Here is a 15,958-nt window from a genome sequence, read left to right as displayed (position 1 = left end):
GGAGCCAGAGAGGACCAAAGAAGCTAGGACCTAAGGGGGGATGTGGGCAGGGAGAAAACTCTCAGGGCGGCTCTAAGAAGCTCAGCAACTTGAGTCCCCCCTAACCCTGTGCTACCCAGAGGTTAAGTAAAAGGCTGCTGTACCCTTAGTGTGAATGTATGAGGAGAAAGGGAAAGAGAACAGCAAACAGACAAGAAGTGAGCACAATGGAGAACTAATGGGAGCAAGAGTCAGAGCACAAGGGCACAGGCAGACTGTTGGCAGCCTGGGTATCGAGGGAAATCCCGAACTAACAGAGATAGCATTTAAGCTCCAAACAGGTAGAAAAGAAAAGAGTGACAAAGGGGAGAAAAATAAACAGACTGGGAGGAGCAAACAAAGCACAAAATGATTTAGACCCACATTAATACTAGTAATAACATTGTTCTGGCTTAAAGGCAAAGACTGAGCTGGATGTCTTTTTTTTAATTGAAATATAGTTGACATACATTATGTCAGTTTCAGGTGTACTGCATAATTTGAGCTTTGCCTACATTAAGAAACCATCACCAGGGCTTCCCTGGTGGTACAGTGGTTAAGAATCCGCCTGCCAATGCAGGGGACGTGGGTTCGAGCCCTGGTCCAGGAAGATCCCACATGCCGCGGAGCAACTAAGCCCATGCGCCACAACTACTGAGCCTGCGCTCTAGAACCCGCAAGCCACAACTGCTGAGCCCACGCACCGCAACTACTGAAGCCCGTGTGCCTACAGCCCATGCTCCGCAACAAGAGAAGCCATCACAATAAGAAGCCCGTGCACCGCAACGAAGAGCAGCCCCCACTCACCGCAACTAGAGAAATCTGTATGCAGCAACGAAGACCCAACACAGCCAAAAATAAATAAATAAATAAAATTTTAAAAAATCTTAAAAAAAAAAACAGCTATCACTAGCATAAGTCTAGTAACCACCTGTCCCCATAAAAAGTTATCACATTACTGACCATATTTCCTGAGCTGTATATTACATCCCTGTGGCTTGTTTTATAACTGGAGGTTTCTACCTCTTAATCCCCTTAAGCTATTTTGCCCCCGCCTTCCACACTTCCCCCAGCTGGATTTTTTTTTCTTTTAAACCCTAAGCATCTACATGAAATCTTGGGTAAGTTGCTGGGCTCTGTGGAGCATGCGGGATGGAGGCTTTGGGCCCTTTGGGGTGAGTGTCAGAGGAAAGGGCAGGCCCAGAATGCTGAGGCCCCGTGGACGGGCAGCCTTGTGACCACCACAGAATCTGCCAGCTGGGGACACCCAGCGGGCATTAAAGCAGAGAACCAGGCCTTGAACCAAGGTCTTCATTGGAGACTTCTCGGTCCTGCCCCCGCAAAAGCACCGGTCACGTCTGTGGACAGGCAGGCGCCTATCCACAGTATCTGTCACCTGGCAGGAGTGGGACGACAGAGCAAGCGCTACTCACTGAGGCCTGGGCAGCAAGCAGAGGCCCCTGGCCCCTTGCCTGGCGTCTCCTCGGGCTCCTCGGGCTGTGGCGAGAAAAGCTGTGCAGAACATGGTGCATAATGGCGGGGCGGCTCCTCTTGTCCTGGTCAAAGGTGAAGGCCCTAAGTTCTGGCTGTCCAGCCCCACCATATGCCCACCCCCAACCCTGGGCAAATTTCTGAGCTTCAGTTTCCTCACCAGGAAAACAGGCTATGAAGACTAAGGAGGCCTGAGCTAAGCTCTGTGCCTAATTCTCAGCACAGCCTGTGAGGTGGGTTCCATTACTCCCCCTCCTGCAGATGAGCAAATAGGCTGAGAGGTGGAAGCATCCCTGCCCTGCCCCCACCCTCACCCTACCCCAGCCCTACCCCACCCGGCTCCCACCCCCATCACATAGGAACGGGTAGAGCCAGGATTCAAACTCAGGTCTGTCCTCTGACTCCAGAACCTCTGTTCCCAAGCTCCAGTAACAGTGTCTCTATACACAAGAAAATGCCCACTACTGTGGTTGGCACAGAGCAGGCTCTCTACTCTCCCAGTCCCCCAGGACAGGGGCCAGCACAGGGCAGCAGAAAAAAGCCACAGAGGAAGTCAGGGTCAGTGCCAGAGGGAGTGCCCGAGAGCTGAGTGAGTGAACACACTCTTCATCCTGAGACTGACCCTCTGGGCTCCAGAGCCACCCTAGGCCCCCACTGAATGAAGGTGTTCCTGGCACCACCAGCAGCCTGGTCGACTTGCTCTGGGCAGACCTGTCACACCAGGAAGCCTGTCTAGCCACTGCCCCATGGCCTGGGCCAAGGCAGGAGCACTGGCCTCACCTCCCCAGGGCAGTGATTACCCACAGGGAGGCCCCGTGGCACCAAGGGACCCCGGCACATATGGTTACAAAGAAACATGACCACTGACAGCCGGGAGTGGGCAGGGCCTGTGAGCTTGTGGCCAGTCTCAAGAGGTGCTTCTGAGATACTTTTACAGCTGTGGCAACTCTCCAAGCCTTGGCGTCCCCTCTGTGAAGTGGGGACGACCACACAGACTTGCAAGGTTGTAACAAGGCTGAATCACACACATCCGGTGCATCCTCTGGACGTGAGAGAACCCCGGCCCCTTCCCTGGCCCCCTGTTTCTAGTCTCTGCCTTTCTCTCTCCAGAGCCTTGTGGGGGTCCCCAAAACAAACTCTCCACAGCAGCTTGCCTCCTCTGGATTTCCCTGCTCCAATCCCACACTTTCTACTAGGGATGCCCCAAGCACAAGCCCCCACTTGTGCTCTTGTTTTTCAAATATCAGGCCTTTATTTGGGCCAACCTGCAGTCACGTCCTGTGCTTAACAACAATAAGCAAAATAACAATGGTACTAAGCGCCAGGCACCCTTCTAAACACTTCACACTTATAAATCTGTTTACCCTCCAATCTCCCAAAGAGGTACGTGCTGTTATTACAATTAAGCAACTTGCCCCAAACACATGGCTTTGAGTGGTACGGTAAGGATCTGAACCCAGGCCCAGAGCTGCATCTTCATTGCGACCCTACACTGGGGCATGTCCTTGCCTCTCGGCTCCACACTCAGACCCTCCCCTTCTCAGCAAGTCCCACTGGCCCCCAGCCCCGAGCCTTTACCCTGGAACACCCTCCACCTGGAAGGCTCTTCCTTCACAGCCCTGTGCATCTGAGTCTTACCATTTCCATGGCCTTCTTTGCCTCTGCCCTCCTCTGACCTTCCACGGCGCTGCACCTGCCCCTTCCCCGGGCGGTCACCAGGGACCCTGTCTCATGGTGATCTCCAGAGATGGCCAGCGGATGCAGATCTCAGCACCACCTCTTTCTAACCGGGTGTGCTCTGGCAGGTACAGCTCTTATTCTCACAGCTGCTGTGAGGATTACACAGGCTGGTACCTGTAAAGCAAATTAGGAAACACTCAGAAAGCTCCCTTTTAGTTTGCCCGCATTATTATCTCCTCCACCAGACTACACCCGCACAAAAATGCACAAGAGCAGGGACAGGCAAACTTCTGTAAAGAGCTAGAGGGTGAACATCATCAGCTTTGTGAGCCGTGTGGCCACTGTCACAGCTGTTCCACTCTGCTGTACAGGAGTAGCCAGGCACAGACACAGCTCGGTTCCAACAAACCTTCATTGATGGACACTGAAATTTGAATGTCATATACTTTTTACGTGTTACAAAATATTCTTCCTTTGAGTTTTCTCCCAACCATTTAAAAATATAAAGCTCATCGGCTGTACAAAACCAGGTGCAGGCTGGCTCCTGTACAGCCCGAGTCTGCCAACCACCACTCAAGACCAGCTTCTCTTTCTGCTACTCCGGGCGGGCCTCTCTCTCCTGGCTTCAGAGCTCAGATTTCCCCCAGATTCGGGTCCCAGCCTATGGCACATAAGCTCACGGTTTATGTGAGTAAAATGGATCCGACACCCAGAGCTTGTGATTTCTTGGTCTGCCGATCAATCCATTGATCCCTGCAGAGTGCAATGCCACGTCCCCCAAACAAGGTCGTTCTAAGGAACTACAGAGCCCACACAAAGGAGAGCCTAGTGCGCCCAGAGCAAGAACTGCCTGCCCAGTTTTCTGGTCATTTTGTTTTCATTCATGTCTCTTTTGGGTTCAGGGGCAGAGGAGGCAGGACAGAGGGAAGAGGGTAGGTGGGGAGCTGGCAGATGTGGGAGTGGGAGAAGTGCGGAATGAGGTCAGTGACTGAGTCCTGTTCTTGTCTGCCCTCGTTCTTCCTGGCTTTCCCTGAAGGTTTGTGCTCAGAGGCACCAGGGGTGAAGTGAGAGCTGCCAGCTTTGGCAGTGAGCTCAGAATTTCAGTTCTCTTGAGGGCCTTGCAGGAGGAAATTCCACAGGTGTGCCCTCTCTTATGTTGAGTGGTGAGGCCAGACTCGCCCTAAAGTTATCCTCAGAGCCCCGCCAGTTCCCACCAGTTCCCGTAACCATGCCAGCTGCCCAGCACCTGGCAGCAGGCCTCCAGGACTCCAGTCTTTACACACCCCACCTCTGCCCTTCTCTTTGTGGCCACCGGCCTGACCCTTCTGGGATCTCCCGAGGTGCCTGTTGGACCCTGAGGCTCACTGGGGAGAGCAAGGGGGGCAGAATGTCTATCTGGACCTGCATCTCTCGCTAAACCGTGTGAAAGGAAACGCCAAACATTCATCTAAGAGATGAATCTGTCCTAAGAAAACAAGACTCTTTTGAAGACAAGGCAGTGTGGAGGTAGGCACCTCTGAATAAAGCTCTTTGTATCGCTGTGGATGCCACAACAGGAAAATCACTGACTTTTGCTTCAGGGAAAGCCTGTGGCCTGGACTCAGCCTGGTGCCCCGCACTCAGCCTGGTGCCCCACCCGGGGCCAGTCCACACTGGGCAGAGGCCAAGGCCTGTGGCTCTGAGGACGGACCTGCAAGGCTGTCCTCACCTCTTCCTTCTTAAAGGGCATTCGTTCTCTTCTGATTCTCTCCCCTACCGAATCAGAATCTGTGCCCTGAGCCTGCTGGATGTCCTGGTGTCCACATTGAGAAACACAAACTCCACACGTGGCAGGGCCTGTGTTTATTTTTTTTTAAGCTTTTCTCTGGATGATGATAAACTATTTGCTTTTTCATGTCCTTTCCTCCACCTGTAAAGTCCTTAACTCCTGTCTCCCTGAAGAACTCTTATTCATCTTATTCAGCTCAAGTGGCCCCTTGTCTACAAAGTTTTCCCCGCCCCCTCCAAGAGGAGGCAACTTTCATCCTCACATCATTGCTTTGTACCACGAACTGTGCCGGGGCCTCATGTACATCAAGAACTCTGTGGAGTAGGTACTGTTTAATCTCACTGAGGCCCAGAGAGGCCAAGTAATTGCCCATGTCACACAGCTGTGCAGTAGCAGAATTAAGACCTGAATCCTGAACTGTCTGACTGTGGGTCCCAGGGCCCCATCACTGTGTGCCATCTCCTCTGTGCCAGCTCCCTGTTCTGCACATATTACTTTTACATCACGCTTTATGGATCTATCTCCCCATATGAGGCCAGGTTTCGCGGCAAACGGGGTTTGTGCAAAGATAATTCGTCTCTGTATTCCCAAAACCGAGAATAATGCTTGGCACTTAGCAGCTGCTGATTTATCTGACAGATGTTCTGAGTGGGCGACTGTGCCAGGAAGGACTGAATTCCTGCTCTCAAGGAGCTTAAACACACAAAGCAGGACAGGACATGGGACATACACATAAACAAATGTCTGAACCACAAGAGAGAACGTGATATGAGAGGGGAGGGAAAGTAAATGCTATGATGGTTTGGAGAAGGTCTGAGAAGGTGGTGGCATTAGAGCAGGACCCTGGAGCATGCTTAGTACTCGGAGATGTAGGGATGGGTGTGGGGGAAACTGGGGGGGGTGCTCAGAGAAGGGAAGAGGTGGGCAAGCTTGCTCTTGAAGTCCAAATACCAGCTGACAAAGTGACAAATGCCTTCATGTCATCAAGGGAGAAAAGGGCCATATCAGACTGTGTAGGAGCTGCTAGAAAAAGCCAGCCAGCAAACAGACAGTGAAGAAGAGCTGGTCGGGGCAGACCATGCTCCAATGTCTGAACAAAGACATTTTCCTAAGAGGACTACTGCAGCCAGCTTTTTTTTTTTTAATTAATTAATTTTATTTTTGGCTGCGCTGGGTCTTTGTAGCTGCGTGCGGGCTTTCTCTAGTTGTGGCGAGCAGGGGCTACTCTTCATTGCGGTGCATGGGCTCTAGGCACATGGGCTTCAGTAGCTGTGGCTTGTGGGCTCTAGAACGCAGGCTCAGTAGTTGTGGTGCACGGGCTTAGTTGCTCCGTGGCATGTGGGATCTTCCTGGACCAGAACTCGAACCCATGTCCCCTGCATTGGCAGGTGGATTCTTAACCACCGCACCACCAGGGAAGTCCCTGCAGCCAGCTTTAAATAACAAATCTTCTCTCATTAAAATAGTAACTCCCCCCCATTTATTCAGCACACGGTTTTTCTGATTCTCGTGACTGTGACTGGGGCAGTCGTCCCCATTTCACAGATAAGAAAATCGAGGTTCATATATCTAGCCCAGAATAAAAAGCCTGAGATTTAGAGTCAGCAGATCTTGGCTCCGGGGCTCACTCTTACTTTCTTGTACTGATAGCAGAACTTTTTTGGAAAATAATTTGTTAGAATTTATCAAGAGTCTAAAAATGTTCATATCCTTTAAACCAGTAATTCTACTTGTAGGAAGCTATCTAACAAAGTGATACTAAAGAGCTTAAGACACAAAGATGTACGTAAAATGTGAAAGCAGCCTAAATAGCTGGTTAATATACAGCCACTTAAAAATGATTACAACAATGTTCAATATCATAGAGGGAAATGTTTATATTAAAAGTGGTTATGAGAAAACAGCAGGTTATGAGAAACTAAAATTGCCTAGGTGGTAAGATCTGAACAATGTTAAAAAGATGCATGGAAAAAGAGTGGAAGAAAATGCACTTGCAACTGGTTTATTGGGGTATCTCATCCTGTATAAATGTGAATCCTTTTTTATATCTTTCAATAGCTGCCCTTAGTAACACCATGTCTAAGCCCTTTTTCTCACTGGGTAGCTTAATGACGGACACCATAGATTCTCAGCTACTTTCAGAAATTAGAATAGTCTCCTTCTGGTTTTTCAGATTCATTTAAAATGTTTACACAAATAAAAATACTCACTTAAAAATGTCCAGGTCAAGCTCTCCTTCAAAGCTCTCGGCCTCCACTCCCAGGGAAGCTAGATGTGGCCATGGCCCTGGTGGCCTGAGTGGAGGGTGGCGGAAGGCGGTCTGTCCTCTGCCACATCCCCCCTGCTCCTGTCTGAGGCGGGGCTGTGGACAGGGGCCGGGAGGCCATGGGGAAGTGGCCATCTCTCTGTTGGTTGGCTGCTGCTCTTCAAGACTGACTGGCTGTTGTCTCTCTCTGTGTGGCAGCATCCAAAAATTGGCTCTCTTGTGCAGAACACTTCTGAATCTCAGCTTTCTTACCTGCAAAATGGAAAGAAAATGCACTCCCTTATGTGGGTGACGCGAAAACAGAGTAAGATAACATGACTGGGAACACTGTCAACTGTAAAGCACAATGTAAATGTCATTAGCTATTATTATTCCTTTGAGGAGCCTATTCTTTGAAACATCTACTGTTATTTGAAGTGGATACCTTTACTCGCAGAACGTAAAAACAGAACTGATGAATTTTCTCTCAGACCTACTGTTCTCCAGTCCCCTCACCTCAGTAAAGGGTAGCACGTACTTCTGGGGATGCAGGCCAGGCCTCTGCAGGCAGCCCGGGCTCTCTCCTCCTCTCACACCCAACATTCATTCCACCTGCAGGCCCTGCTGGCTGTCCATTCAACCGTATCTGCAAGTCAAGTGCTCCTTCACTTCTGCTACTACCCCATCCAGGCCACCTCACCTCTCTCTGTCCTCCAGTTGGTCCCCCTTCCCCACCTTTGCCTCCCCGTGATCAGTCTCAGCAGCCAGAGTGAGTCTTTTTAGACATCAGTTGGTTCATGTTACTCTGGGCTCCATCTGACGGCTTTCTCTCTGACGGCCTTCCATCTCACTCAGAGCGAATCCAAATCCCTCACCGAAGTGTACAAGGCCCCTCATGACCTGGCCCCTGGTTCTCTCTCTGACCCTCCCTCCCTCGCCCGGCTCCAGACACAATGGTCTCCTTGCTGTTCCTCTCACAAGCAAGCACGTGCCTGCCTCGGGGCCTCTGCACTTGCTGTCCCCTGCCTGGAATATTTTTTCTCCAGGTAGTCACAAGGCTTGCTGCCTCACTTCAGCAGGGCTGTTCTCCCTGACCACCAAATTTAAAACGACGTACTCCTACCTTATCCCTTTCCCCTGATTCTTTTTCCTTCTTAGTACCTAGCACCCCTGACATACTATATACTTATATAAGTGTATGGTCTGCCTTCCCCCATTAGAATGCAGTACACTGTCCACCGCACCATCCCCACCACCCTGCACAGAAATTAATTCCTTCCAAACAGTTCATTATAAGGACTGCTTCATAGTTATACCTGCCCAAGTCCAATGGCAATTTTCATGCCCTGGGGTTCTTCTGGATTGGGTTCCCTTCCTTGTGTATTGGGGAAACGCTATACCCTGAAAGGGAACAAAAGCCTATTCTCCATGTTCAGCTCAGCGTGCAATTACCCTGGCACTTGCGGCTTGGGGGTGGAGAGAAGAAGAGGGGCTCTGCCCTTAGCATCTGACCATCTTCAACCCTCTTCCAGACACCTGCAGCTGGCTGGAGTCAGGCGAGATGCATTCTGCCACAGCCCACTTTCTGGGAAGCTGTGCTGTGGAAAAGACAAATACATGTAAATAACCAAGAAATGTGATGGAAGGGGTGGACAGATGTGGGGAATTTATTATATTTACAGACAGTGGAGGGAGGAGCCCACACAGAAACATGCACCGAGTTCCACAGAGTCATTACTTGTCTTTAGAGCTAGGAGGTGGGGTCATGTATCCCACATGGGACCATGAACTCTGGGGATGCTCTCACCTACGTTCACCACCCTCCTGGCCTCAATTTTCATGGAGGCTGAGATAAAACTCTGTAGCCCCTCTGCTTGCCTGGTGACCATGTCTGACCCCAGGCTGCTTTGTCTTAAGGGGAGAAGGAGCCCATCTCTATTGTCAGTATAGGCCCCAATCCCCACACAACGACCAGCTCATTTACGGGCCCATGTGGTCTTCCAGTGCTGAGGCCTCAACCCTGCCCTCCTGACTTTGTGGGCAGTGGCCCACCTTCCCTGTCCCTTACCCAGAAAGCTGCCCTTCCCAGAACGGTTCTCAAGCTGCTCTTCTCCTACTGAGACCTGCCTGGACTAGCCCGGGCACTTCACAACAATGTTCTACTTTCCCTTGGCAGAACTTGGCTCTGGCTCCAGTCTTACGCCACCAGAGGCACCTGTATGCAGCTGCCCAGGAGTGGCCAGCAGGGGGAGCCAGGAAAATCCAGACTCTGCAGCTGGACAGAAGCAGTGGCGAGGCTCAGGTAAGTTCCTCCTCATTTAACATACACAGAACCAAGTGCACTGTTAAAACAGCTGAGTGTGAGGTTCAGGTGAGTGGAAAGCCAAACAGAATACATCCAGTCAGTCATCAACAACTCGTTATTAAGCACCTTCTACCTGCTAGCCTAGACTCTCATATAGAGAAATTCTTAGCCTCCAACGTAAGGGTTGATGACCTGGGAGAGCTGATGAGAGGAGGTCCAGGCACTGGGAACACAGGGAAGAGGCATGACAGGTTCCCAGGACACCGGGAGTGGGAGGCACAAAAGAACAGAGTTTGAGGCCAAAAAATTCCTGTGATTCTGCCAGTACAACAACACTGCCAGAGAGAGAACGACAGGCCCAATGAAGCTGCTAAAACCAATCTAAATGAGAGCTCACATCCTAACATCTGAGGGAAACCACTTCAAGAATAAGTAGAAACTGAAAACTTGATCAATATACTAATTTTAGTTCAAAATAATCCAGTGGGGAGAGGGAGCGAAAGGGGGTAGAGATGAAACAAGATTGGCCATGTATTGATAATTCCACAAGCTGGGTGACAGGTACCTGGTAATTCATTACATTATCCTCTCGACTTTTGCATCTGTTTGAAAATTCCCATAGGAAAAGTTTATATATACCAACAAGTTGGTCAATAACCGCTAGAGCCAAGTTTCACAGAAGATACCCTATTTGTTATGGGAGAAAACTGGGCATCTCTGCTCATCCAAAATGCCTAAAGAGCTCAGGACACCCTGAAGCTGTGAACTTTCTCTCCTGCCCCTCCTCTCACAGGTCTGCTGCCAGAGCCAATGATCTTGATCTGTTAAAAAGCATCACAATGCGTGCAAGTCATTTCACTGGGTCTCCTTACCTGGTTATTCACAAGAGCAGGGAAGAAGAAACTCAAGACCTCCCCTGGGGAGACTACTGAAATGTAAATTCTATCTTCTGTTGCCCAATAGGAAAGGAGTGTTTGGTTAGGATGACGAGACGAGAATCCATGGGAGTGAGGGATGAATTCTGTTCCTAGTAGCACTGTGTGGTCACTGGGCAACCTGAACAAGTCCCATTCTCTCTGGGAGCTCCTCCTTTCTAAAGACAGGGACATATTGCATATGGAAACAGCACTTGTAGGTGCTTGTTTTGGCAGCACGAGAGAAGTTCAAAAGATAGTTTTTTCCCATGTGTCTCCTCAGCAGTATGACATCTCAGGGATAGTAATTTACAAAAAAGTATACAGCAGATCCTAAGGCTGGTGCCACTCCTGACCTCTGGAGAGCTCTGGTTCAAGAAAGAGGTCAGAAATTCAATTCACAACTGGCAGGAAGTACTGGGTCTGGGCTGAGGCAGGTGGGAGTGGTCCTCCAAGTTTCTGTGAGCATGAATTAAAAAACTCAGCCAGCATTCCCTGACATCCAGCGGGTGAGGCTTGATAGCTAATGAGTCTGGGTCCAGAAAAAACAGTGCAAACAAGGCTATCTAAAAGAGTAAAAACCAACCCAGAAAACAGGGTGACATACGAGTTTGACAAAAGCAAGCACAGGGCTTCCCTGGTGGCGCAGTGGTTGAGAGTCCGCCTGCCGATGCAGGGGACACAGGTTCGTGCCCCGGTCCAGGAAGATCCCACATGCCGCAGAGCAGCTGGGCCCGTGAGCCACGGCCGCTGAGCCTGCGTGTCCGGAGCCTGTGCTCCGCAACGGGAGAGGCCACAGCAGTGAGAGGCCCGCGTACCGAAAAAAAAAAAAAAAAAAGCAAGCACAGCACAGTAAGGCAATAAAACAAACACCTCATAATTATTTTAAATGACAAGGGTACTAATTATATAAATGATCCACGCAGAAGTACATGCTCCAAAAAAAAAAAAATGAAAATACAAAATACTAATCACAATACACAAATGTACTACATATCAGAAGCACATCTAGGGTAATAAAAGTAGAGCATTCACAAAGTTATATTAATAAAAATAATATGGTGCTGGCATAATGATAAACATATATATCACTGGAACAGAATTGAGAGTCCAGAAATAAATTCATACATCTATGGTCATTTGATTTTTTTTTTTTTTTTTGTGGTGGTCATTTGATTTTTGACAGGGATACCAAGACCATTCAGTGGGGAAAGGATAGTCTTTCAACAAATGGTGCTGGGACAGCTAGATATACACATGCAAAATATAACACCAAAAAAAAGAAAAAACCCCCCACAAAATATAACACCAAAAGCACAAGCAACCAAAGAAAAAACAGATTAACTAGACTTCATCAAAATCAAAAACTTTCGTGCATCAAAGGACTATCAAGAATGTGAAAACACAACTCACAGATGGGAAGAAAATATATATCTGATAAAAGTCTATTATCCAGAATATATAAAGAACTATCACAATACAGACAAACAAACCAATTAAAAAATGGGCAAAGGACTGCAATAAACGTTTCTCCAAAGAAGGTAAACAAATGGCCAAAAAGCACATGAAAAGATGTTCAACATCTTTTCATTAGTCATTAGGAAAATGCAAATCAAAACCACAATGAGATATCACTTTTCCCCACTAGAATGGCAATAATTTTAAAAAGGGAAGGGGGGATAACAAGTGTTAGCAAGGATGTGGAGAAGTTGGAACTCGTGTTGGAACTCGTGGGATGCAGAGGTGCAGCCACTGTGGCAACAGTCTGATAGGTTCCTCAAATGGTTAAACTCAGAGTTACCCACAATTCCACTCCCAGGTATACACTCCCAAAGAACTTAAAACAGGTATCAAACAAAAACCTGCACATGAATGTTCATAGCAGCATTATCCATAACAGCCAAAAGGTGGAAACGACCCAAATGTCCACCAACTGATGAATGGATAAACAGAATGTGGTATAACCATGCAAAATGAGGTTATTCAGCCGTAAAAAGGAATGAAACACTGGTACACTCTACAACATAGATGAATCTCGAAAACATTATGCCTAGTAAAAGAAGCCGGAAACAAAAGGTCAAACTTCGTGTGATTGATATGAAATGCCCAGAATAGGCAAATCCATAGAGACAGAAAGTAGAGCAGGGGTTGCCGGAGGATGAGGACCAGGGAGGATGGGGGGTGGGGTGGGTGACTGCCAGCAGGTAGTAGGCTTCTTTTTGGAGTGATGAAGATGTTCTGGAATTAGAGAGAGGTGTACAACCTTGTGAACACACTAAAAACTGCCGAATTGTACACTGTAAAATGGTGAATTTTATGGTACCTAAATTATAGTTCAATTAAAAAAGTAGAGCATTTTTTTATTGTTAAATTTACTTAATTTCATTATTAAGTTTTGTTTTTAAATGTGTCTGTCTTGGGGCTTCCCAGGTGGCGCAGTGGTTGAGAGTCCGTCTGCCGATGCAGGGGACACGAGTTCGTGCCCCGGTCCCGGAAGATCCCACATGCTGCGGAGCGGCTGCGCCCGTGAGCCATGGCCGCTGAGCCTGCGCGTCCGGAGCCTGTGCTCTGCAACGGGAGAGGCCACAACAGTGAGAGGCCCACGTACCGCAAAAAAAAAAAAAAAAAAAAAAAAATGTGTCTGTCTTGATGGCGCAGGACATACTGACATTTGAAGGCTTGTGTGCCCCGCTCTGCAATGTATTCGCCATCATCAGTTCCTACCTCATCCTCAATCTCCAGCTGCAAACCGATCCTCTAGCCGTTACCTGAACACAGACTGCCAAGCTCTTCCAGGCTCCAGCACCTGTACTCATGCTATTCCTTCTGCCTGGAAACTTGTTCCCTCTGTCCACCTCATTCAATCCCATCTTGTCTTTCTTTTTTTTTAAAAGAAAAAAAATTTTTTTTTTTTTGGCCGCACTGAGCAGCTTGCGGGATCCTAGTTCCCTGACCAGGGATAGAACCCGAGCCCCTGGCAGTGACAGCGCCAAGTCCTAACCACTGGACTGCCAGGGAACTCCCCCATCTTGTCTTTCAATACCAAACACAAACATTACTGGCACCTTGAAGCTCCTCTGACTTCGCCCTGCCCCAGCTCGGAAGATGTTCCTTTCTCTGTACATTCCTCTACAGTGGCATTTCTTATATTATATTGTAATGGTTTGGTCCCATGTTAGTCCTCTTCTCCACCCCAGACTAGGACCCCAAGGAGGCACAAATTTCCTCTTCCATCTTGAGCACCAGTGTAGTGTACCATCCCTATCTTACAGATGAGTAGACAGGTTCAGAAAGGTTGAGTAACTTCCCCAAGATCATTAGACTTGTTAAAGGATGGAGTTGAGGAGCTGAGATCAGAACTGGACCATCTCAGATCCAGGGTTCTCCCTATCAGCACAGTGAGGTGGTTATTAGCAAAGGCTATGGGATCAGACTGCCTGGGTACATAGCCTGGCTCTTCCACTTATCTTTGTGGCTTTAGGCAAGTTACCTAACCTCTTTATGATTGTTTCTTCATTTATAAAACGAGGATAATAGTCCTACACACAGGATTTTTATGAAGAATAGATGAAATAGTATATATAAAAGCACTTAGAACACTACTTGGCACATACTAAAGTGCTCAATAATGTAAGTTATGATGTTTATTACTGTCCCACATCGACCTACTGTTTGGTAAACACTGGATGGCTGTGCATCATTCTATGCAGGGATTTCTGGGTTATCCGTCCCACTGCCAAGTCAGGAATCCAGAGAGGGGATGTTAAAGCTCCAACAAGTAACTATACTACAGTGATAATACTTTGATCTTTTTAAGGCTCTTTGGGTTGACCATGGCCACAAAATAGAGAGGAAACCAAGTATTTTCTACCCCATTTCTAGATAATTTGGATTTTCTTAAACCACCCAGCATAACCAGAGAAAAATCAGAGGCTCGGCTGGGCTTCAGCTTCTAATCCAAGATGGCGGCAGTAACAACAATAATATTAATGATAATAGCTCTTAATACATATGAAGCATTCTTCTAAATGCTTTACATATATTAACAACGTCACATTTATTGGAGCAGATTTTCCTACTATAGCCAAGAGAAAAGAAAGTCAGAGTAAATAGCAGAGTAAAATGGCTGATGGCAGAGCCACTCTGGGAATGGGAAGATTTCTCATAAATCTGATGACTTGTGAAGGTGACAAAAGGCCTCTCAGTGTTGAAAAGGACAAGCTCCTAGAAAGTGGAAATGCCCCTCCACTGCCTGGGCAGCAACAGCCTGGCTGCAACTGGGTGGAATTTCTACTTCTAATATCAGGACAATAAGGAAGCTGCTGCCAATACTGCATAAAATTCAAGAACATTAAGCGGTGATGGCTGAGTTCCAGCTGAGCCATTAAGGTAAATGTAGAAGAAAGTGCCAGGTAGAAATATCACTGGAAACTCACAGAACACATTGAGTGTTTGAAGCTGGTACTTAACCTCCTATCGTTGAAGTCAGGGTCTTGCCATGATGGGGCCAAACCGAGTCCACTTACGACTCCCCCCTAACACGCACGTTTCTGTTATCTGGGCTTCACAGTAGTAAGATGTTCATTCCCCTCATCCTTGCGTTTCCTTCCAGCCACAGTCACTCTACGATCGTGTTTGGGATTTTTTCTTCTTCTTGGTTCATTTTACTGTAAGAGTCTGAAGATTATATATCACAACTTTTTTAAAAAATATTTCTGGACATAAAAATTCTTTAAAGGATATTTCTTAAGAGGAGATGGGATAGAGTTACCTGTGGGAAAAGGTGGGTGAAGAGAACAGTGTGTATGATGGTGTAGAATGGGAGAGGGAAAGGAGGGAACTGAGGGTAAAAGGAAGAGCGGCCCCTGACACAGAAGATGCTCAACAACTGTTTGCTGACTGAGAGAATGAACAGCAACAGTGGAGTGAAATACCAGGATTCAAATTGTTCCACCTCTTGAATTTTTTTTTTTTTTGCGGTACGCGGGCCTCTCACCGCTGTGGCCTCTGGTTGTGGAGCACAGGCTCCGGACGCGCAGGCTCAGCGGCCATGGCTCACGGGCCCAGCCACTCTGCGGCATGTGGGATCTTCCCGGACCGGGGCACGAACCCGTGTCTCCTGCATCGGCAGGCGGACTCTCAACCACTGCGCCACCAGGGAAGCCCTGAATTTTTTTTAAAATGTAGTATCTTCATTTTGTCTTTTTTAAAAAATATTTATTTATTTGGCTGCACCGGGGCTTATTAGATCACTCCCTAACACCATACACAAAAATAAGCTCAAAATGGATTAAAGACCTAAATGTAAGGCCAGAAACTATCAAACTCTTAGAGGAAAACATAGGCAGAACACTCTATGACATAAATCACAGCAAGATCCTTTTTGACCCACCTCCTAGAGAAATGGAAATAAAAACAAAAATAAACAAATGGGACCTAATGAAACTTCAAAGCTTCCGCACAGCAAAGGAAACCATAAACAAGACCAAAAGACAACCGTCAGAATGGGAGAAAATATTTGCAAATGAAGCAACTGA

This window comes from Delphinapterus leucas, chromosome 14, assembly GCF_059928025.1.
Source record: "Delphinapterus leucas isolate spDelLeu-1000000601 "Yukka" chromosome 14, BTC_Dleu_Yukka2, whole genome shotgun sequence".
Taxonomy (NCBI): Eukaryota; Metazoa; Chordata; class Mammalia; order Artiodactyla; family Monodontidae; genus Delphinapterus; species Delphinapterus leucas.
This window is presented reverse-complemented; position numbering follows the sequence as displayed.